Genomic DNA, 25,062 nt, shown 5'->3' on the forward strand with positions numbered 1-25,062 from the left:
CATTTAATGAGATTAATGCGTGTATGAAAATTTCTGTGAGAAGCAAATAAAGTTATATTGTAACAACAATGAAACGTCTTTGACATATTCCACAAAATTCACTTCTCCCAGCGAAGGATACAAGACGGTGCCAATGTAAAAGTGTCGTTAATGTTTGTATGAGTTTCTGGGACTTGAAGAGTAAGAGTATATCTTTTTAGAAGTTTACTGCTGTTTTCAAAATTAATGTCACTGTTATGAAAGATAACTGCCGTACTGTACTGAAGGATAATGGTTGATAGCACTCGATAAATTGTTGTAAGAATTCTGTTTATTGGTATCATAAATTCTCGGTGCGAAGAATGTGTGACTTAGATCTTCCATAGTTAATTCGTATAATTAAAAAAATGGCTCTGAGCACTATGGGACTTAACATCTGAGGTCATCAGTCCCCTAAAACTTAGAGCAACTTGAACCTAACTAACCTAAGGACATCACACACATCCATGCCCGAGGCAGGATGCGAACCTGCGACCGTAGAGGTCACGCGGTTCCAGACTGTAGCGCCTAGAACCGCTCGGCCACTCCGGCCGGCCGTATAATTCACATTAAGAATCGTTTGGTGTTTGTATTAAGTAAAGATAATCTACCATTAAATGGATTTCGTTCTCTGTACCTCAGTTCATACGTAACTGAGCAGTTTCTCCCACTCAACAGAAACTCAGAACTTGTAAAACAAATGTCTATACATGTGAGTCAAAAAGGGCGTTACAATTTTGGAATGATATAGAAATTTGCAGGCCGGAGTGGCCGAGCGGTTCTAGGCGCTGCAGTCTGGAACCGCGCGATTGCTACGGTCGCAGGTTCGAATCCTCACTCGGGCATGGATGTGTGTGATGTCATTTGGTTTAGTTTAAGTAGTTCTAAGTTCCAGGGGACTGATGACCTCAGAAGTTAAGTCCCATAGTGCTCAGAGCCATTTGAACCATTTGTTTGATATAGAAATTTATTGAGGTATCTTACAGAATCGGTAGATGTGTCACTTTGTAGCAAACGACCTCAAGTTTCACATAAAACTGTCACGTGTCATTTTTGTTCGATGTGACTACCATTTTTAACTGGCGAATATAACATCGGTAATCAATTCTTCCAATCTCGTTGCAGCAAATCGGCCGTACCTTTTTCAACGGAAGCATAGATTCGATTTTCCAGTCGGTCAGATTTTTTGATGGGGGAGGAATATACATACGGTTTTAACATTTTTTAAATGTTCGAATAATAAATTGCCGTCTCTTTATCTAAGAATATATGATGAATGCAGCTAGCCGCTATCTCTGTGTAATGTCTTGTCTGTATAGACGTGTATCTGTTGCCTTTAAGATCCCTTCACCGTCACACATAAATCTATACAGTAAAGTAAGGCCTCTTGGCTGATCCGTGATAAGACAGGCGAAAAATTAGACTAATGGAGGATTATTAGTATTATCTCTATTTTCATTCGGTCTCTCTCTCTTTCTGTCCTTTATCTATGTACAGTTTTTAATATAATATTTCATTACGTGAAATCAGATAAATAGGATCTTTGGTGGAGTCCTTCGTCTTGGTAATCAGCGGCTGGCTTGCTGTAAGAGATCTTTACATTTATTATTACTGTTAAACACTGCAGTCAGTCGGTAGAATCAATCGTTTGGACAATTTGTTCTTTTTGCGAAAGATTGCGAATTCCAGATGTGTACCAAGCCTTTTTGGACGATTTCACACACAGTGATTGCAGGCTCTCTTCGACACAGCTGAAACTTCCCCACTAATTACAGGGCCAACGTGATCATCAAATGATTCAGAAAAAACTCATTCGTTCATTCACTCCAGAACAAAAAAGTCACAAACCTTATTTATAGAGGAAATTGTGTATTAAATCCATCTCCATTACATATCCAGATCTCCGGTGATTCCACGCCTTAATTATTTTCCTTTTACAATCTCTTTCTCCTCCAACAAACCGCTAGCGGCACAAATGTTAATTGGCTCGCTTTAGCGAGAAGAAAAGCAGAATATGTATCTCTCAGAAACACGTCAATCCCTCAACAGATACTCCAGAAGCTGTCCTAGTTACCACTCTAACAACCATGGAGAATGCATATAAGCATCTCTGTTATTTCAAAGAATAAACGCACTAGAAATTACTTTGGCGTCGTCGTGCTGTCGCCGCATATATTACGAGAAAATCAGATCAGATAACTTTTCCAAAGTGAATGATTGTGGATGGTTTGATTGAAAATGATTATGTGTGCGGGGTAGAGGGTATTTTCTGTGGGTACATTACACGGTCTTTAATGAAATCTCAGAGAAAGAAATCCAATGGGGTCTGGGAAGCGAGGTGGCCACGCGAATGGCCCTTCTTGGGCAATTACCTGACCAGGGAAGCGATTATGGAGAAAACGTCGAACTTCAGCAAGGAAATGTGGTGGTGCACCGTCTTGCTGATAGTAAACTATCCCATCTCGGTCATCTTCATCGATCTGTGGGATTAAAAAAAATTCTAAAATTGTACTGCCCATTTTGATGCACCCTGTATTTCCCATTAAAGTAAGAATGTGATAAAATACATAGCAAATCAAACAAATACGATAGGACGCAGACTTTCACATACGCATATGAGTCAAACCATTATGACCATCTGCTGAATATCGCCTTGGTCCATCTTTGGAAAACATTGTGGCAATTTTGTGGGGCATGGATTCGTCAAGCCGTTGATATCTTTTCGGAGGTATGTGGCACCAGATGCCTAGGCTCAGATCACTCAATTCCGTTAAATCACAGGTCGGTTGCATATGGGCACGGAGCTGGCACCCGATAGTGCCCCAAATGGGTTCCATCAGGTTAAGATAAAGCCAGTTTGGTAGTAAAGTCATGAAACTGAGTTCACTATCACACTCCTTAAACCACCATATTACGATTCTACCTTATGATACGAACAGTTCCCTTGTGGACATGCTAACACCGCGAGGGAAGACATCAAGGATGAAGGGATGCAGACGGTCCACAATAATGTTTATGCTCTCCACAGCTGTCGTGGGGCCTTAGATAAGGGATTCTCGAACTTTTTTGGTCGCATTCCCATTCTGCAACAGAAGTTATTTTGCGCCCCTGTCCCTTATACCTATATGTATGTACACTCCTGGAAATGGAAAAAAGAACACATTGACACCGGTGTGTCAGACCCACCATACTTGCTCCGGACACTGCGAGAGGGCTGTACAAGCAATGATCACACGCACGGCACAGCGGACACACCAGGAACCGCGGTGTTGGCCGTCGAATGGCGCTAGCTGCGCAGCATTTGTGCACCGCCGCCGTCAGTGTCAGCCAGTTTGCCGTGGGATACGGAGCTCCATCGCAGTCTTTAACACTGGTAGCATGCCGCGACAGCGTGGACGTGAACCGTATGTGCAGTTGACGGACTTTGAGCGAGGGCGTATAGTGGGCATGCGGGAGGCCGGGTGGACGTACCGCCGAATTGCTCAACACGTGGGGCGTGAGGTCTCCACAGTACATCGATGTTGTTCCCAGTGGTCGGCGGAAGGTGCACGTGCCCGTCGACCTGAGACCGGACCGCAGCGACGCACGGATGCACGCCAAGACCGTAGGATCCTACGCAGTGCCGTAGGGGACCGCACCGCCACTTCCCAGCAAATTAGGGACACTGTTGCTCGTTGGGTATCGGCGAGGACCATTCGCAACCGTCTCCATGAAGCTGGGCTACGGTCCCGCACACCGTTAGGCCGTCTTCCGCTCACGCCCCAACATCGTGCAGCCCGCCTCCAGTGGTGTCGCGACAGGCGTGAATGGAGGGACGAATGGAGACGTGTCGTCTTCAGCGATGAGAGTCGCTTCTGCCTTGGTGCCAATGATGGTCGTATGCGTGTTTGGCGCCGTGCAGGTGAGCGCCGCAATCAGGACTGCATACGACCGAGGCACATAGGGCCAACACCCGGCATCATGGTGTGGGGAGCGATCTCCTACACTGGCCGTACACCACTGGTGATCGTCGAGGGGACACTGAATAGTGCACGGTACATCTAAACCGTCATCGAACCCATCGTTCTACCGTTCCTAGACCGGCAAGGGAACTTGCTGTTCCAACAGGACAATGCACGTCCGCATGTATCCCGTGCCACCCAACGTGCTCTAGAAAGTGTAAGTCAACTACCCTGGCCAGCAAGATCTCCGGATCTGTCCCCCATTGAGGATGTTTGGGACTGGATGAAGCGTCGTCTCACGCGGTCTGCACGTCCAGCACGAACGCTGGTCCAACTGAGGCGCCAGGTGGAAATGGCATGGCAAGCCGTTCCACAGGACTACATCCAGCATCTCTACGATCGTCTCCATGGGAAAATAGCAGCCTGCATTGCTGCGAAAGGTGGATATACACTGTACTAGTGCCGACATTGTGCATGCTCTGTTGCCTGTGTCTATGTGCCTGTGGTTCTGTCAGTGTGATCATGTGATGTATCTGACCCCAGGAATGTGTCAATAAAGTTTCCCCTTCCTGGGACAATGAATTCACGGTGTTCTTATTTCAATTTCCAGGAGTGTATATATGTATATGGTGACATTACACATACAGAAATGTTCAGTATTTAAACTTAGCTTAACCTGTTGATGTGCTGATACCAGTGACTGTGTATTGAATATAAATCCAGAAAACTACACCCAGTAACTTCTTGAAATATGAACAAGTGTCCGAGCCTCTTCAGGTTCATCATCAGATGGGGCACATGAAATTGCATCTCTATTTTCGTTGCGTGGTACTGGGTAATGGCTCTGTGACAAGAAGATGCCTAAGAACAAGTTTGTTGACATTGCCGACTAGGAGATACTCGATCCATTATAATTTTTTATTTATGTTACGGAGTGAAAACTTATGAAGTCAAGACCGCACATGAATTCTTCTTTATTTTAATTGATTAATAGTTTCGGCTAACGATCTACCAGTCTTCAGATTTAAGGGTACATACATGCATCAGCTTTCAAAACTGCACCTAATATTGTAGCAGGGTATAGAGGGTGGTCCATTGATAGTGACCGGGCCAAATATCTCACGAAATAAGCATCAAACGAAAAAACTACAAAGAACGAAACTCGTCTAGATTGAAGGGGGAAACCAGAAGGCGCTATGGATGGCCCGCTGCCATAGGGCAAACGGATATCAACTATGTTTTTTAAAATAGGAACCCCCATTTTTATTACATATTCGTAAAGAAATCTGAATGTTTTAGTTGGACCACTTTTTTCGCTTTGTGATAGATGGCGCTATAATAGTCACAAACGTACAAGTACGTGGTATCACGTAATATTCCGCCAGGGCGGACGGTATTTGCTTCGTAATCCATTACCCGTATTAAAATGGACCGTTTACCAATTGGGGAAAAGGTCGATATCGTATTGATGTATGGTTATTGTGATGAATATGCCCAACGGGCGTGTGCTATGTGTGCTGCACGGTATCCTGGACGACATCATCCAAGTGTCCGGACCGTTCGCCGGATAGTTACGTTATTTAAGGAAACAGGAAGTGTTCAGCCACATGTGAAACGTTAACCACGACCTGCAACAAATGATGATGCCCAAGTAGGTGTTTTAGCTGCTGTCGCGGCTAATCCGCACATCAGTAGCAGACAAATTGCGCGAGAATCTGGTATCTTAAAAACGTCGGTGTTGAGAATGCTACATCAACATCGATTGCACCCGTACCATATTTCTATGCACCAGGAATTGCATGGCGACGACTTTGAACGTCGTGTACAGTAGTGCCACTGGACACAAGAGAAATGACCGGACGATGACAGATTTTTTGCACGCGTTCTATTTAGCGACGAAGCGTCATTCACCAACAGCGGTAACGGTAAACCGGCATAATAGGCACTATTGGGCAACGGAAAATCCACGGTGGCTGCGACAAGTGGAACATCAGCGACCTTGGCGGGTTAATGTATGGTGCGGCTGTTTGGTTGGCAGGAGAGCCAACACCGTGTTACTAGAGGAGGCCGAAATGCACGCGTTTAGCTCATGCAGGCTGGCGTGAAGAGGGAAGAACTAAACTGACGTGAGGTCTGGAATATGACAAGGAATTAGAATTCAGAAAGCGGACGTAATTAGTTTCATACTTAACTTTAATCCATTAATGATGAACGTCGCTCTTGACGGTACATGTTTCACAATATTATCTGTTCAGAACAGAAACTGAATATGGCGCCTTGCTAGGTCGTAGCAAATGACGTAGCTGAAGGCTATGCTAAACTGTCGTCTCGGCAAATGAGAGCGTATGTAGACAGTGAACCATCGCTGGCAAAGTCGGCTGTACAACTGGGGCGAGAGCTAGGGAGTCTCTCTAGACTAGACCTGCCGTGTGGCGGCGCTCGTTCTGCAATCACTGATAGTGGCGACACGCGGGTCCGACGTATACTAAAGGACCGCGGCCGATTTAAAGGCTACCACCTAGCAAGCATGGTGTCTGGCGGTGCACCACAGCGGCATTATGGGAGGAAGGATAATTGGCCCCCATTTTATCGATGGCAATCTAAATGGTGCAATGTATGCTGATTTCCTACGTAATGTTCTACCGATGTTACTACAAGATGTTTCACTGCATGACAGAATGGCGATGTACTGCCAACATGATGGATGTCCGACACATAGCTCGCGAGCGGTTGAAGCGGTACTGAATAGCATATTTCATGACAGGTGGATTGGTCGTCGAAACACCACGTTCACCCGATCTGACGTCCCCGGATTTCTTTCTGTGGGAAAGTTGAAAGCTATTTGCTATCGTGATCCACCGAGAACGCCTGACAACATGCGTCAGTGCATTGTCAATGCATGTGCGAACATTACGGAAGGCGAACTACTCGCTGTTGAGAGGAATGTCGTTACACCCATTGCCAAATGCATTGAGGTTGACGGACATCATTTTGAGCATTTATTGCATTAATGTGGTATTTACAGGTGATCACGCTGTAACAGCATGCGTTCTCAGAAATAAGTTCAGAAAGGTACATGTATCACATTGGAAAAACCGAAATAAAATGTTCAAACGAACCTACGTTCTATATTTTAATTTAATAAACCTACCTGTTACCAACTGTTCGTCTAAAATTGTAAGCTATATGTTTGTGACTATTACAGCGCCATCTATCACAAAGCGAAAAAAGTGGTCCAACTTAAGCATTCATATTTCTTTACGTACTACACGAATATGTAATAAAAAATGGGGGTTCCTGTTTTAAAAAACGCAGTTGACATCCGTTTGACCTATGGCAGCACCATCTAGCGGGCCGACCATAGCGCCATCTGGTTTCCCGCTTCAAGCTAGACAAGTTTCGTTCTTTGTAGTTTTTTCGGTTGACGCTAATTTCGTGAGATATTTGGCCCGGTCACGATCAATGGACCACCCTGTATACACGAAATAATTACAGAATACATACCATAAAACACTCTTGACTATAGTTGGTGCCCCTACGGCTTTCAACGATGTGTGAAGCCATAGAGATTATTTCATGATCACAGGGTGATTCTTATTAACGTTTAAAAACGCCTGAAGCTACGTATATGCCGCTGAGACAAGTAATTTAAAATAAGACACATGTTGCCGCAAATGTCGGGGAATACTCCCAAAATGGATGAGAATGTCGAATATGTGGCGTCACCAGGTGACATACTTTGCCGCTTGTGCAGCAGTTGGGCTTGGGCATGAAAGGATAATCGAGCGATGCAATACATATATTCCAGCGTACGGTGAAAATTTCGAACACCTTTTGTAAATGTGGTTTATTGTAAATGTAGAATTTACTGGCCCTCGCTTTAACCTAGTAAGAGCTGTTATTATTTTATGTTTCTTTCATTTTGTCCCTTCTTTTTTTGTTTACAGACATTATTTAGTAAAGAAAGCGTAGGTCATTTAAAGGCAACGACGCAGTTCCGAAATTATACTCATTTACTTGTGACGCAGTACGGTAGGTTTTAGTTGTACTGCACTTTATAATAAACCAACGGAGACCATTCGCGCACTGGTAAAAAACATAATAAGTCTTACCTCAAAGTAAATACATGACTGTCTAACGCAATGCAAAAAAATACTGTCTGCCAGACGCAAAAATCGATTCCTGAGTCCCAGGCACACTGACGGCAATACTTGAATTGGAATGATCAGGTGCGTCAGACAGATAGGCTCAATCATGCACGTGTGGGGAGGTATGTCAAGGGGTGACGTCACATTGTCAACATTAGTCATCCACTTTTGAGGTATTTCACATTTGCGACCCCAAGTGTCTTATATTAAATTACGTTCTCAGCGAAATCTACGCCGGTTAGGAGGCTTTTTAACGTTGATAAGAATCACCCTTATACTCCTGAATAGTGCTACAATATTACGTGCAGTTCTGTAAGCTGTTGTGTGTCGCTAACATGTAAAAAACCTGTTCTGTATCTTAGATCTGAAGATGGCTAAATTGATAGCCGAAGCTAGTAATCAATTCAAATAAAGAAGAATTCGTGTGCGATCTCGACTTCATGAGCTTTCAGTTTCTAACATAAATAAAAACTGCACAGAAAACTTTAATATATCGCCATGATTCAGCATTGCTGCAGCAGAAAATGTGCAAATGTAATATATGGAATAAAAACAGACACCAGTGAGGTAGTAGTTAAAAAAAAAGGGTTCAAATGGCTCTGAGCACTATGGGACTCAATTGCTGTGGTCATCAGTCCCCTAGAACTTAGAACTTCTTAAACCTACCTAACCTAAGGACATCACACACATCCATGCCCGAGGCAGGATTCGAACCTGCGACCGTAGCAGCAGTGCGGCTCCGGACTGGAGCGGCTAGAACCGCACGGCCACCGCGGCCGGCCAGGTAGTAGTCAAAAGCTCTTAACCTAGTTTTGAACCCTTATAAATGGTCCTTCTTCAGAAGTCTTATTACCAAGAAATAGGTATATACAGAGAAATGCAGCGTACAAAGAATTAAGATTTTGTAAAAACACAACATACATACATAATGCAATTAAAATACGTCCACTTGTTACCTTAAATACAAGCTGCACGGCCACGTACAAAATACAGCTTTGTGCCGGCTAGCTAAGCACCTAACATGGACACTGGTGTATTTCAAAAAGGCCAAATGTTATTAATTATTAAAATAAGTCACAACTTATGTTTTTACAGTCTGATCTTGATGTGCTGCCAGTAGGCTTAATCGTAATTAGAATTGACAGTCGTAAAAACAGCAGTCTGGCTTTGTCATACACAAAATAATACACATTTTAGATATGGCGTATATGACAAGAAACGGATAAACATGCAACTGATGGAGCAACATTCATGTGTGTTCATAAATTGAAAAAACTGCTCCTAGATGGCACGGATACACCCTGCGGTCTGTAGTCGCAGCTAACAGCTGATGTGACTGTACCACATGCTAAAATCGAAACATTGTAACCGAATCCCGAAGACAGTGAGTGACCGAAAGCAGCAAAAAATGCTACAGTAGGACAACTAGCCTTCTGAAAATGACAGGAGGAGTGATGTGATGATACAGACATGTACAACATTTTATTGGGAAAGTTTATGATGAGTTTGGCATTCAGAAAACGGTATAGTAGCCCGATGTAATAATCACCTTAATTCGAGCACAGGACGAAAACCACCGAAGAAATTTTTATTTTTCAGTTGCAGTTGGTCGTTCAAAATATAATCCTTATTGTTGATACTGTGTTTAAAAATTTGAAGTTCTTCCAATAAATCCAACCTACACTATGTGATCAAAAGTACCGGACACCTGGTTGAAAATTATTTACAAGTTCGTGGCGCCCTCCATCGGCATTGCTGGAATTCAGTATGGTGCTGGCCCACCCTTAGCCTTGATGACAGCTTCCACTCTCGCAGGCATACGTTCAGTTAGGTGCTGGAGGGTTTCTTGGGGAATGGCAGTCCATTCTTCACGGAGTGCTGCACTGAGGAGAGGTATCGATGTCGGTCGGTGAGGCCTGGCACGAAGCCGGTGTTCCAAAACATCCCAAAGGTGTTCCATAGGATTAAGGTCAGGTGTGTAGGCCAGTCCATTACAGGGATGTGATTGTCGTGCAACCACTCCGCCACAGGCCGTGCATTATGAACAGGAGATCGATTATGTTGAAAGATGAAATCGCCATCCCCGAACTGCTCTTCAACAGTAGGAAGCAAGAAGGTGCCTAAAACATCAATGGAGGCCTGTGCTGTGACAGTGCCACCCAAAACAACAAGGGGTGCAAGCCTCCTCCATGAAAACCACGACCACACCGTAACACTATTGCCTCCGAATTTTATTGTTGGCGCTACATACGCTGGCAGATGACGTTCGCCGGACATTCGCCATACCCTCCCCTGCCATCGGATTGCCACATTGTGTACCGTGATTCGTCACTCCACACACCGTTTTTCCACTGTTCAGTCGTCCAATGTTTACGCTCCTTACACCAAGCGAGGCGTCGTTTGGCTTTTACCGGCATGACGTGTGGCTTATGAGCAGCCACTCGACCATGAAATCCAAGTTTTCTCACATCCCGCCTAACTGTCATAGTATTTGCAGTGGATCCTGATACAGTTAGTAATCCCTGTATGGTGCTCTGGATAGATGTCTGCCTATGACACATTACGAGCCTCTTCAACACTGGGAGGGCCGGCCGGAGTGGCTGAACTGTTCTAGGCGCTACGGTCTGGAACCGCGCGACCGCTACGGTCGCAGGTTCGAATCCTGCCTCGGACATGGATGTGTGTGATGTCCTTAGGTTAGTTAGGTTTAAGCAGTTCTACGTTCTAGGGGACTGATGACCTCAGAAGTTATGTCCCATAGTGCTCAGAGCCATTTCAGCCATTAAAAAAAAGAATCCCTTCACTTTTCCACTTCACTATCATCGTAAACAGTGGACCTAGGGATATTTAGGAGTGTGGAGATATCGCTTACATACATATGACACAAGTGATACCCAATCACCTGACCACGTTCGAAGTCCGTGAGTTCCACGGAGCGACCCATTCTGCTTTCTCACAATGTCTAATGAGCATGGGTATGTGTGTCGTCCTTAGTGTAAATTAGTTTAAGTTAGTTTAATTTGTGTGTAAGCCTAGGGACCGATGACCTCAGCAGTTTGGTCCCATAGTCCATAGTCCTTACCACAAAATTTCAAAATTTATCACATAGTGTATATCCCTTCTCCTCTCTGCGCAAAATCACGATATCTTCCAAATTACTGGGGGAATATCCGCTTTGAACCAAATACTTAGGGTATTTAGAGTCATGAATATTAAGATCCCCTCGCCCACTAAATGAAGGCACAAACCATGAATTACAGCAACCGTTTCTCAGCTTAAATCAGTTTCACGAAAACATTGTGTTTACAAAAGAACTGGAAAACAGCGGCAGAGAATTGAATTACATTGATGTTACATTACGTGTACATGACGACAAAGTAGACTTCAGTATTTTCCGTAAGAAAACTTTTTCTGATTGCGTCATTCCATCTGACTCAGCACACCCCCATGCCCATAAACTGGCCTAGTATCAATCGAGCACTGATTATTCCATTAACACCTGAGTGCTTGCGACACGAATAAAATTAATTAAATCTGTAACTACCAACAACGAATATAGTGCCTCAGTAGTTGACAGCATTTTAGATGAGAAAACCTCTAAAGAATGTTCCACATTAGGTGATAGCAAACTGGAAGATGTGGGTGGGAAAAGAAGCTTTATTCCCATACCGTTTCTAGATAATATTTCGTATAAAATTAGACATCTTTCTAAGAAATACAGTTGCAATGTGTCTTTTTCAGCTAATAACAACTTTAGAGAAAAGTTAATACACAATGTAGAACGTAAGGAAGACCATTTTCACAATTGTGGATTTATTAAATGAAATGTAATGAATGTCTACGTTTTTATGTAGGTGAGACAGGGAGGGCAAATAAAACAAGTTACAAGGAACATTTGCTCAGCAAAGTGGCTGAACATTGCATTCAAGGCGGATAGTCCCCGAGTCATTTGGGAGATACCGTTATTTCGTGTAGAGAGAAGGATTTATTGGAAGAGCTTCAAATTTTTAAACACAGTTTCAACAATAAGGATTATATTTTGAACGACCAACTGCAACTGAAAAATAAAAATTTCTTCTGTGGTTTTCACCCTGTGCTCGAATTGACGTAATTATTACATCGGGCTACTATACCGTTTTCTGAATGACAAACTCTTCATAAACGTTCCCAATAAAATGTTGTACATGTCTGTACAATCACATCACTTCCCATATCATATTCATAAGGCTAGTTGTCCTACTGTAGCAATTTTTGCTGCCTTCTGTCACTCACTGTCTTCGGGATTCGCCTTAGAATGTTTGGATTTCAACATGTGGCACAGTTACATCAGCTGTTTGCTACGGCTACAGACCGCAGGGCGTATCAGCGCCATCTAGGCGCAGTTTTCTCATTTTCTGTTCAGGCATGAATGTTGCTCCGTCAGTTGCTTATTTATCCGTTACTGGTCACACACGCCACATCTAATATGTTTATTATTTTGTATATACAACACAATACCATCCCTAACATGGTGTAGGTAACCTGGTGACATTCGAAATAGCTTCCAGTCGTCTCGGAATATACACTCCTGGAAATTGAAATAAGAACACCGTGAATTCATTGTCCCAGGAAGGGGAAACTTTATTGACACATTCCTGGGGTCAGATACATCACATGATCACACTGACAGAACCACAGGCACATAGACACAGGCAACAGAGCTTGCACAATGTCGGCACTAGTACAGTGTATATCCACCTTTTGCAGCAATGCAGGCTGCTATTCTCCCATGGAGACGATCGTAGAGATGCTGGATGTAGTCCTGTGGAACGGCTTGCCATGCCATTTCCACCTGGCGCCTCAGTTGGACCAGCGTTCGTGCTGGACGTGCAGACCGCGTGAGACGACGCTTCATCCAGTCCCAAACATGCTCAATGGGGGACAGATCCGGAGATCTTGCTGGCCAGGGTAGTTGACTTACACCTTCTAGAGCACGTTGGGTGGCACGGGATACATGCGGATGTGCATTGTCCTGTTGGAACAGTAAGTTCCCTTGCCGGTCTAGGAATGGTAGAACGATGGGTTCGATGACGGTTTGGATGTACCGTGCACTATTCAGTGTCCCCTCGACGATCACCAGTGGTGTACGGCCAGTGTAGGAGATCGCTCCCCACACCATGATGCCGGGTGTTGGCCCTGTGTGCCTCGGTCGTATGCAGTCCTGATTGTGGCGCTCACCTGCACGGCGCCAAACACGCATACGACCATCATTGGCACCAAGGCAGAAGCGACTCTCATCGCTGAAGACGACACGTCTCCATTCGTCCCTCCATTCACGCCTGTCGCGACACCACTGGAGGCGGGCTGCACGATGTTGGGGCGTGAGCGGAAGACGGCCTAACGGTGTGCGGGACCGTAGCCCAGCTTCATGGAGACGGTTGCGAATGGTCCTCGCCGATACCCCAGGAGCAACAGTGTCCCTAATTTGCTGGGAAGTGGCGGTGCGGTCCCCTACGGCACTGCGTAGGATCCTACGGTCTTGGCGTGCATCCTTGCGTCGCTGCGGTCCGGTCCTAGGTCGACGGGCACGTGCACCTTCCGCCGACCACTGGCGACAACATCGATGTACTGTGGAGACCTCACGCCCCACGTGTTGAGCAATTCGGCGGTACGTCCACCCGGCCTCCCGCATGCCCACTATACGCCCTCGCTCAAAGTCCGTCAACTGCACATGCGGTTCACGTCCACGCTGTCGCGGCATGCTACCAGTGTTAAAGACTGCGATGGAGCTCCGTATGCCACGGCAAACTGGCTGACACTGACGGCGGCGGTGCACAAATGCCGCGCAGCTAGCGCCATTCGACGGCCAACACCGCGGTTCCTGGTGTGTCCGCTGTACCGTGCGTGTGATCATTGCTTGTACAGCCCTCTCGCAGTGTCCGGAGCAAGTATGGTGGGTCTGACACACCGGTGTCAATGTGTTCTTTTTTCCATTTCCAGGAGTGTATAAATACAGGTCCTGTATGGTTTTCAAGGGACTCTTATATCATTCTTCCTGCGAAACACTGGCAAGTTCAGGCAACGACAATGGAGTCGGATAGCGACCACTCTTCCTTCCAAAAACCACAAAAGCAAAGTAACAATGAGGTAAGGTAGCTGTGGTGGCCAGGGGAGATGCGACAATTCATCATCATTCTCACAAAACCAGTCCTGGGGAATGTGAGCTACTTGAACAGGAACCGTGTCGTCTTGGAACTCAACATACATTGTACCACGGGCTGGACCTGATTATCTAAAATGGTCGCTGAATCCTTGACGTTAATGCGAGCTTGGAATACCATGATATGGCTGCCCAAATCGTCACCGAACGCGTCCATATGTTTCACTTTTGGGGCATAAATTTGGACAGACGTTGGAAACGTTCTGAAACAAGACTCATCCGACCAAATGACTCTTCCCTTGTTCCATACTCAACGTTTCATGTCTTCGGCACAATTTTTTCCTGTCATCACTGATGAGTGGTTTTGGAATTCAAGCTCGCCCTGAAATTCCCACCTTATGGATCCCCCTTTGTGTTGCTCCAGCATGTGAAGGTTGCTGTGTATGGATGGGTTACTCCTGTAACCGAAATTGCAGATCTGAAGATGGTTCTAGAGGAACCGAAACCGGTCATGCGAATAAACATTTTTTGCAATCAAGACAGATTATAAATAACACTGGAAAAACATTCGCACCCTGTATATTATCTGCCAACTCGATCCCCCTCACCCCCTTGGTGTCTCCCTTCCTCCCCACCTCCAACCTGTTGCTGTGCCTTTACCATTGTGTCCCACACTATCTCCATCTCCACACCCTCCACCTCCTTTCCCAACACAACTTCCAGCATCTACCCAAATGATGAGCTTCGCCCTGACTTCTACCCTTCCTACCAACACTAACCCCACCTTCCTCCTGCCTCCTCCTCAGGGCTCTCTCTCCTCCGCCCTCCCTTCTCCTGAGTGGCTTTCTCCCTCCTATGCTCCCTCCCTCTCCTGTGCTCCCCTTCAGTTTCTCTGCACTCCCTCCTGCCTTGTCTTCCCTCTTCATCTCTCACCCTTCCCGACTCCTGCCTCTTGGTGCTCCCCCTGTCACCCCCCTTTTCCTCTTCCTCTTCCTCCCGCCCCCACCCCCATTGCCCCTCCCCTCTTTTTTCCTCCTCTCCGACCTCCAGTCTTTCGGCTGGTCCCTGCAACAGTTTTTATTCTTTGTGAGTGTTCATCATTTCCAGTGGTTTTGTTTTTTACATGTCTCAGTCTGTTTGATTTTTATACTGTGGCCGACTTTTAACTTGTGTTTGACTCCAGTGATTTTAAGTTCACAACGAATTGCCAGCTGTGTTCTTTTAACTTTATGTCAACTTTTTAATTGTCCCCCAATGTCCCCATATCACTGTATATTTTAACTCCCATCATCTCAATTTCCTGTATTTTTATGTCCCCCTTTCTACCGCCATTTTTTATGTAAGAGTTACCCTTGTATTTTTGTTTAAGCCATTTGGCTGAAGAGTGGTGGACTGTGCCGCTGCCAGCAAAAGGAAAAAAATTGAATGTCGAATCCTGCCCCCCTTTTTTTTCTCTTATCGATCCAGGTCCTACCCCCGCCTCCCATCCGTCGCCGTGTCTCCTCTATAGTGCTGTTTTATGTGCATGTGCAGTGTTGTGCATCCCCTCTCAGTGTTGCGAACAGAAACCAGACTGTCGCTGTGATTTTCGGATTGTGCCTGTCTATTTACTACGTGTTTTAATCAATTTTTATGATATCTCCTAATTTTGTTTATAACTGTTCTGTAGGCTGCAGAGCGGCATATTAAGCTGATGTCAGCCCTGCCCATCTATGGGGGGAGGGGGGGGGGAATCTAAATCCAATAAAAGGAAAAAATTACGAATTTGGGGAAGAACCTTGTCTTATAATCGAGTAAATGTGGTATTGCTTCCTCCTACGTTTATCTCGCGAAGTGACCATAAGGTAAAATTAGAAAGATTCGAACTCACCTAGAGGCTTAGCAACAATCGTTCTTCCCAGAACCTTTCTCGAATGGAACAGGAAAGAGGGGAAATGACAGATATACACTAAGTACCCTCCACCAATCACCGTAAGGTGATTACGGAATATAGATGCAGACTACCACATATTATGTGTGTTTTCTAGTATATATGCATTATATTTTTGTTCTCAAACTGGACTTTCACGATGTGTCCAGTACCCTAGTAAAGAGTGATTCTTAGATGAATCCAGGCATAACTACTATTGCTACAAAGACACTTAGCCGTACCAACCTCACGTAAGTATATTTTACATGGATTTCCTCTCCTCTCTCCAGCTCGATCTGTAAAGCGTTGAGCGACGTGCACTTGTAGTTTTCTGCATCCGTTTACCTCCCCTACGCATATCCTGAGCCAGCTGATAATGCCCACACACTTCCTCAAATATCACAAGTTACATTCCATTTAATAGGGAAGAAATATCAGGAACAATCCCAAAGTCTAAGGTAATAAAAACACGGATTAGAAAAGCGATTTACGGGAAACGTTTGGACGACCTCAGACAAACACATGTCGAATTTCAAGCATCGAAGAACTGGTTGACGTCTGCAAGTGTTTATACAGAAACTGAACGACGTATGAGACCGATATAAGGTAATTACGACGAGGGAGTACGGGAGTACAGTTTGAAGGAGCATGGAATAGATGATAGCTGCAGCAAGTATGTATTATGAAAAGGAAACCATATTACACATTAAGTTTTACAAGCCATGATAACGTGACCAAAATAATTCAACAGAAATTAGGGTACCGGATTCAGTTAATGGAGACTCTAAAGATACGATTCTGTCACTGTTACAGCGAAAATTTGAAATTTTTCCTGGAATCGCAGCACAGTAAATAACAAAGCAGTCCAATAAAATGGAACGGATAAATCAATTGTCAACAACGCTGAGCAAGTCACCTTCGCATAAATATCTCTGTACGCAACGAACATAGTTTGCAAACCAACTGTAAAGGGAACATGGCCAAATTTAGGTATTTGGCAGACGATGTAAAAGCTATATGAGAAAGATGCTTGAATGCTTAGTTTCTATGGCAACGTCAGACACCAGAGTGATTCGAAAGAACATTTTAAAAATTACTAATGCAACTAAAACTACATCGTTCTCTCAGATGACGATTGCAGAAGCAACTCTCAATTCATATTCTATACTCATTTGATTGTTCATTCCATTCAGCAGATGATGTAATTCTTCTTCACTTTCACTCAGTATAGCAATGTCATCAGCGAATCGTATCATTGCTATCCTTCTTCCTTGAATTTAATTCCACTCCTGAAACATTCTTTTATTTCCATCACTACTTCTTCGATGTACAGACTGAACAGTAGGGGCGAAAGACTACATCCCTGTCTTAAAGCCTTTTAATTCGACCACTTCGCTCTTTGTCGTCTAACCTTATTATCCCCTCTTGGCTCTTGTACATCTTGTATATTTCCCGTCTCTCCCTGCAGCTTACCCGTATTTTTCTCAGAATTTCGAACATCTTGTACCACTTTACATTGTCGAACGCTTTTTCCAGGTCGACAAATCCAGTGAATGTGTCTTGATGTTTCTTTAGCCTTGCTTCCATTATCAAGCGCAACGTCAAATGTGCCTCTCTCGTGCCTATACCTTTCCTAAAGCCAAACCGATCGTCATCCAGCACATCCTCAATTTTCTTTTCTATTCTTCTGTATATTATTCTTGTCAGCAACTTGGATGCATGAGCTGTTAAACTGATTGTGCGATAATTCTCGCCCTTGTCAGCTCTTGCAGTCTTCGGAACTGTGTGGATGATGTTTTTCCAAAGTGAGATATTATGCCACTAGACTCATACATTCTACAAACCAGCGTGAATAGTCATTTTGTTGCCACTTTCCCCAATGATTTTAGAAATTCTGATGGAATGTTACGCATCCCTTCTGCCTTATTTGATTTTAAGTCCCCCAAAGCTCTCTTAAATTCTGATTCTAGTACTGGATTCTCTATCTCCTCTAAATTGACTCCTGTTTCTTTTTCTATCACATCAGACAAATCTTCCCCTCATAGAGGCTTTCAATGTATTCTTTCCACCTATCCGCTCTCTCCTCTGCATTTAACAGTGGAATTCCCGTTTCACTCTTAATATTACCACACTTAATGTCACTGAAGGTTGTTTTGACTTTCCTGTTTGCTGAGCCTGTCCTTCCGACAATCATTTCTTTCTCGCTTTCTTCATATTTTTCCTGCAGCCATTACGTCTTAGCTTCCCTGCACTTGCTATTTATTTCATTCCTCAGCGACATGTATTTCTGTATTCCTAAGTTTCCCGGAACATTTTTGTGCTTCCTCCTTTCATCGATCAACTGAAATACTTCTTCTGTTAGCCACTGTTTCTTCGCAGTTATGTTCTTTGTACCTATGTTTTTCTTTCCAACTTCTGTAACGGCTCTTTTTGAGATGTCCATTGCTCTACAACTGTACTGCCTACTGAGCTGTTCCTTAATGCTGTATCTATAGCCTTCGAGAACTTCAAGCGTATCTCGTTATTCCTTAGTATTTACGTACCCCACTTCTTTGCGTATTGATTCTTCCTGAGTAACGTCCTAAACTTCAGCCTCCTTTTCATCACTACCATATTGTGGTCTGAGGATATCTGCTCCTGGGTACGTCTTATAATCCAGTATCTGATTTCGGAATCTCTGTCTGACCATGATGTAATATAACTGAAATCTTGCAGTACCACCCGGCCTTCTCCAAGTGTACCTCCTCCTCTGGTGTTTCTTGAACAGAGTATTCGCTATTACTAGCTGAATTTTATTACAGAACTAAATTAATCTTTCTCCTCTCTTATTCCTTGTCCGAAGCCCATATTCTCCCGTAACCTTTTCTTCTACTCCTTCCCCTACAACTGCTTCCAGTCCCCTACGACTATTAGACTTTTTGTAGTCTATATTGTGGCCTGTACTGACACAATACTCGGCCACTGCAGCTTTCGCTAGTTGGTCCAGGCGTGTATGTTGTTAATGTTCGACACATCTACCTTCCAAGGCCCGGGTGTAAGGAACGTCGAATCTCCCATTCTAAATATCCATTTTCCAGGAATAAGATTGCAGAGGTGATGTAGCTCATTGGATAGGCTTTCTGCATCTAATATTGCTCGTGCTCTGTACACAAAAGTCCTAAGTGGGTCACTTTGTTACGAAGGGACCACAGCTGGAGGCCTGTAAATGTAAGTCCGTGTGTGTTGACCATACAAGGTGACACACTCTCTTCTCCGAACAAAAATGTTATTGGACATTCAGCTAGACTTACTTGATCAATATGATTTCGACGGACTTCTTCATGTTACCAAATTAAAATGTGTAACTGAAGGAATCCTCGTTTCTGCTGCTCGACCGTGTACAAACAGCATCTGGCAGTCCCAAAAAATGTGGTACTCGTTTATGACATCCATGAATCTCATTTATTTCTTCCGAAAAACTCGAGTCATTATTTAATGACGATCAAACGGCGAGGTACTATTTGATTCAGTTCTGTTTTAAATACGAGAACCAATTGATTGTACTTATGTAAAATCCTCTTCACTTCTTCAATAACGTCTCGTCTCAGTCCACTTAGATTTGCCAAAAGATGTCATTTGAAACGAAGCATTTTGCGCTCTCATGTTTTGTAGAAAATGTTTTTGTTCGGTATTTCTCCAGTCATGTAATGAAATAATATCGGTGGAGGTACTCCCTATGGTGCTAATCGAATTTTTCCGTTCATGCAACACCGTCCTGGTGTTTCTCAACTGAATTTCTAGGCACCGCAAAACAGACACTTTTGACACATTTTTCCAATGACTGTGTGTTTGTGTTTCTTATGCTCTTCAGCGGGATCATAAATGAATTCTTTCTCCTGCCAAACTGTAATCTTTACTTCTGCTTTTCATTTCTTTTACAGTAATTGTTTGTTCATCTGCCTTGCGATTATTATCTTTCACAAACTTCTCTCATTGTAAATCTACTTCATTGCGTATTCTTGTTTCTTCGGCAATTTCTCTGTCTGCTTGCCGAGCGTCTCCCTCTATCCTTTCCTGTAATTTAACCTGTGAATTTTTCTCTCAGTGTATTCATTCTTAGCCGCTGTGAAGCTAACTGTGCTTCTCGCTCCTCACCTGTTTCATTTCTTTGCTGTTCTTTCTGTTCCCTATATTTCAACTCGCCACTGACAAGATCTCTTCTTTCACGTTTCGGCCTCCTGTTAAATGTTAATTTTACTCAACACACTAAACTTCACTTAATTCAGTGTGCACTACCTTACACAATTCACTTTCACGTAAATTTATTTATTCTATCCCTTTACTTTTCGCCGGCCGAAGTGGCCGAGCGGTTCTAGGCGCTACAGTCTGGAACCGCGCGACCGCTACGGTCGCAGGTTCGAATCCTGCCTCGGGCATGGATGTGTGTGTTATCCGTAGGTTAGTTAGGTTTCAGTAGTTCTAAGTTCTAGGGGACTGATGACCTCAGATGTTAAGTCCCATAGTACTCAGAGCCATTTGAACCTTTACTTTTCTTTCGCCCTGTCTAATCGACTTCCGGAAGTATACTGGCGCATGCGTCTAGCCATAGCCTAGGGACAACCGAGTGCAACGTAATTAAATCAATATCAAACTTGGACGGTATTAAAGAAAGCACAAAGAGGCTTATTTGAGAGACGACAATATATCGTGCCTATAACAAGTAAGAATATAACTTTATTTTACTGCATATTTCGTGTAAGGTTGGATACTTATCAAGCTAGATTGCACATTAAACTACAATTTCCAGTAGCAGTTATAAACGGGAAGTAACAGTTTTACAGGGTGCATCTCCCATGTATCCGATCAAAGGGAAGATTATTAGTTTCTAGACGGAGAGATGCTCATGTAATTATGTCTGTAGCAAAACTAAAAGACTGTATTACATAAAATGTTATTATTTGTCCAACAAACATGTTAACGAACAACCTGACATGTGAAACAAACTGGGATAATGAAACTGAAGTTAGAAGACAGTGGGTTGTTAATTAATGGAACTAGATGTGAAATATGGTCTCGTAAACTGACAAACGGCCGCGAGAGCAGTGTGCTGACTGCATGCCCCTCCATATCCGCATCCAGTGACGCCTGTCGGCTGAGGATGAAACGGCGGCCGGTCGGTACCTTTGGGCCTTCTTGGTCTGTTCGGGTACATCTACATCTACATTTATACTCCGCAAGCCACCCAACGGTGTGTGGCGGAGGGCACTTTACGTGCCATTGTCATTACCTCCCTTTCCTGTTCCAGTCGCGTATGGTTCGGGGGAAGAACGACTGTCTGAAAGCCTCCGTGCGCGCTCTAATCTCTCTAATTTTACATTCGTGATCTCCTCGGGAGGTATAAGTAGGGGGAAACAATATATTCGATACCTCATCCAGAAACGCACCCTCTCGAAACCTGGACAGCAAGCTACACCGCGATGCAGAGCGCCTCTCTTGCAGAGTCTGCCACTTGAGTTTATTAAACATCTCCGTAACGCTATCACGGTTACCAAATAACCCTGTGACGAAACGCGCCGCTCTTCTTTGGATCTTCTCTATCTCCTCCGTCAGACCGATCTGGTACGGATCCCACACTGATGAGCAATACTTAAGTATAGGTCGAACGAGTGTTTTGTAAGCCACCTCCTTTGTTGATGGACTACATTTTCTAAGGACTCTCCCAATGAATCTCAACCTGGTACCCGCCTTACCAACAATTAATTTTATATGATCATTCCACTTCAAATCGTTCCGCACGCATACTCCCAGATATTTTACAGAAGTAACTGCTACCAGTGTTTGTTTCGCTATCATATAATCATACAATAAAGAATCCTTCTTTCTATGTATTCGCAATACATTACATTACATTTGTCTATGTAGAGTTTACTTCGGTTTTTAGATGTGAAGTAGCAAGGTGATAATTTCATCCTCCAGCTACAACCCCAGGCAGAACAGTGATTAACGGATCCCGACTAGTTTTGTGTTAGCTGGAGGAACCACCACACATATTACCCAACCAAAACCTAGCTTTTATTAACGATACTTTTGATTCCACTTTGCTACAATCCCTAGACGAATTGATAACTTCAGGACAAATTTCAGTCAATCGAATGTTGCAACATGTGAAACAGTATCACGAGAAACGAAGACTTCTTCCGCTACGTCGACGACACTTTTATCGTGTGGGGACATGGCAAACAGGCGCTAGATGAGTTTCTGGAACACTTCAACATCATCCATCCGAACATCAAATTTACAATGGAAATGGAGGAAAATGGATGCCTCCCCTTCCTTGATATTTTAATGAAGAGGAATGCAGATGGTTCACTAGGCCATGCAGTACTTAGGAAGAAGACACACACAGACCTATACCTTCATGCAACAAGCTGCCACCATCCAGCACAAAGACAAACAGTACTGACCACCCTGGTATATATGGCGCGCGTCGTCTGCGACAAAGACAGCCTACCATCCGAGCTGCAACACCTGAGGGAAGTCTTCCAACAAAATGGCTACAATGAAATGCAGATCAACAGAGTTTAAAAGGAAGAAGGAAGCAGCGAGAACCCCAGAAGAAGATGATGATGATGAAGAAGAAGACAAACGACTCGCGTTCCTTCCGTACGTGGGTCCGCTCTCAGCCAAAATTGCACGACTACTGGGCAAATACAATATCAAAACCCTTCTCCGACCACCACCGAAGACGAGGGAGCTCCTAGGTTCTGCCAAAGACGCGCTGAACCTTAACACACCAGGATATACAGCATACCATGCGAGTGCGGAATACAATACATTGGGCAAACACAGCACTGTATATCTAATCGCTGCGAAGAACATATCAGATATGTGCGACTAGGTCATACAGAAAAATCAGCCATAGCAGAACACAGCATAAATGAAGAACACACCTTCAACTTCGAATACAAGAAGGTACTTTGCCGAGCATCTGGCTTCTGGGAAAGCGTTATCAAAGAATCCACAGAAATAAGGAATCATGACAATCTGGTCAACAGAGATGAGGGACACCAACTCAGCGCAGCATGGAACCCTGCGATAGCGGCAATCCGTCGGGAGCGCGCCCTTCAACGTCCTCCGTCGCGGCCGCAGACAGAATGCTTACACCGAGAACCGAACGCGGCCGCCGGGGAAGCCCGCCATCCCCACCACCGCGCACACGCCGCTGGTCAACCGCAGCCACCCGAGGTCTAGTGAAGGGGGGTGACCGCTCTCCGCGAATCTCGACACTGCGCCAGAAGATGGGTAGTATGACACTTCCCGAAACGTCGCTAGATATCAACGCTACCACCCGGCTGGAGACCCGAGAAACCTTCATCAATAGTTTACGCCGGGAAAGCCTACAGTCAAATTATAATTACTTTCAGTGCATCTACGAAAACCGTAATCTTGTTTCTGGTGATTATCTTTTGTTTGATGCCTAAGATATTCAAATGGGGCAACCATCCATCAGACACCTATGACATGAATATGAACTAGTAATAAATAATGGGAGTAGGTTTAGCAAACAGAATCATCCGATTTGGCACCTCTATATCTCAGAAACTAATAAACATAAACAATGTATTTTGTTTTTTGATGAAAGGGAAGCTCAAAAACGTTTTTTATAGCTTTTCATAGGTGTTCAATAAGACCTGAGTCGAAACAAGGCTCCAGGAGTAGACAACATTCCATTAGAACTACTGACGGCCTTGGGAGAGCCAGTCCTGACAAAACTCTACCATCTGGTGAGCAAGATGTATGAGACAGGCGAAGAAGAAGAATATAATAATTCCAATCCCAAACCGAGCGGGGTGGCGCAGTGGTTAGACACTGGACTCGCATTCGGAAGGACGACGGTTCAATCCCGCGTCCGGCCATCCTGATTTAGGTTTTCCGTGATTTCCCTAAATCGCTCCAGGCAAATGCCGGGATGGTTCCTCTGAAAGGGCACGGCCGACTTCCTTCCCCATCCTTCCCTAATCCGATGAGACCGATGACCACGCTGTCTGGTCTCCTTCCCCAAACCAACCAACAACAATCCAATCCCAAAGAAAGCAGGTGCTGACAGATGTGAAAATTACCGAACAATCAGTTTAATAAGTCACGGATGCAAAATACTAACGCGAATTCTTTACAGACGAATGGAAAAACTTGTAGAAGCCGACCTCGGGGAAGATCAGTTGGATTCCGTAGAAATATAGGAACACGTGAGGCAATACTGACCCTACGACTTATCTTAGAAGCTAGATTAAGGAAAGGCAAACCTACGTTTCTAGCATTTGTAGACTTAGAGAAAGCTTTTGACAATGTTGACTGGAATACTCTCTTACAAATTCTGAAGGTGGCAGGGGTAAAATACAGGGAGCTAAAGGCTATTTACAATTTGTACAGCAACCAGATGGCAGTTATAAGAGTCGAGGGGTATGAAAGGGAAGCAGTGGTTGGGAAGGGAATGAGGCAGGGTTGTAGCCTCTCCCGGATGTTATTCAATCTGTATATCGAGCAAGCTGTAAAGGAAACAAAAGAAAAATTCGGAGTAGGTATTAACATCCATGGAGAAGAAATAAAAACTTTGAGGTTCGCCGATGACATTGTAATTCTGTCAGAGACAGCAAAGGACTTAAAAGAGCAGTTGAACGGTACGGATAGTGTCTTGGAAGGAGGATATAAGATGAACATGAATAAAAGCAAAACGAGGATAATGGAATGTAGTCGAATTAAGTCAGGTGATGCTGAGGGAATCAGATTAGAAAATGAGACACTTAAAATAGCAAAGGATTTTTGCTATTTGGGGAGCAAAAAACTGATGATGGTCGAAGTAGAGAGGATATAAAATGTAGACTGGCAATGGCAAGGAAAGCGTTTCTGAAGAAGAGAAATCTGTTAACA

At 44.1% G+C, this 25,062-nt stretch overlaps 1 protein-coding gene across 1 annotated transcript in view; it reads right to left on the reverse strand.

Moving 5' to 3' along the window:
• The window catches only part of LOC126458343 (adenylyl cyclase 78C-like), a 788,789-nt gene that overhangs the window by 250,599 nt on the left and 513,128 nt on the right, over nucleotides 1–25,062 (reverse strand). The gene's annotated exons all lie outside the window — the stretch shown is intronic.

Source organism: Schistocerca serialis, chromosome 2, assembly GCF_023864345.2.
Source record: "Schistocerca serialis cubense isolate TAMUIC-IGC-003099 chromosome 2, iqSchSeri2.2, whole genome shotgun sequence".
Taxonomy (NCBI): domain Eukaryota; kingdom Metazoa; phylum Arthropoda; class Insecta; order Orthoptera; family Acrididae; genus Schistocerca; species Schistocerca serialis.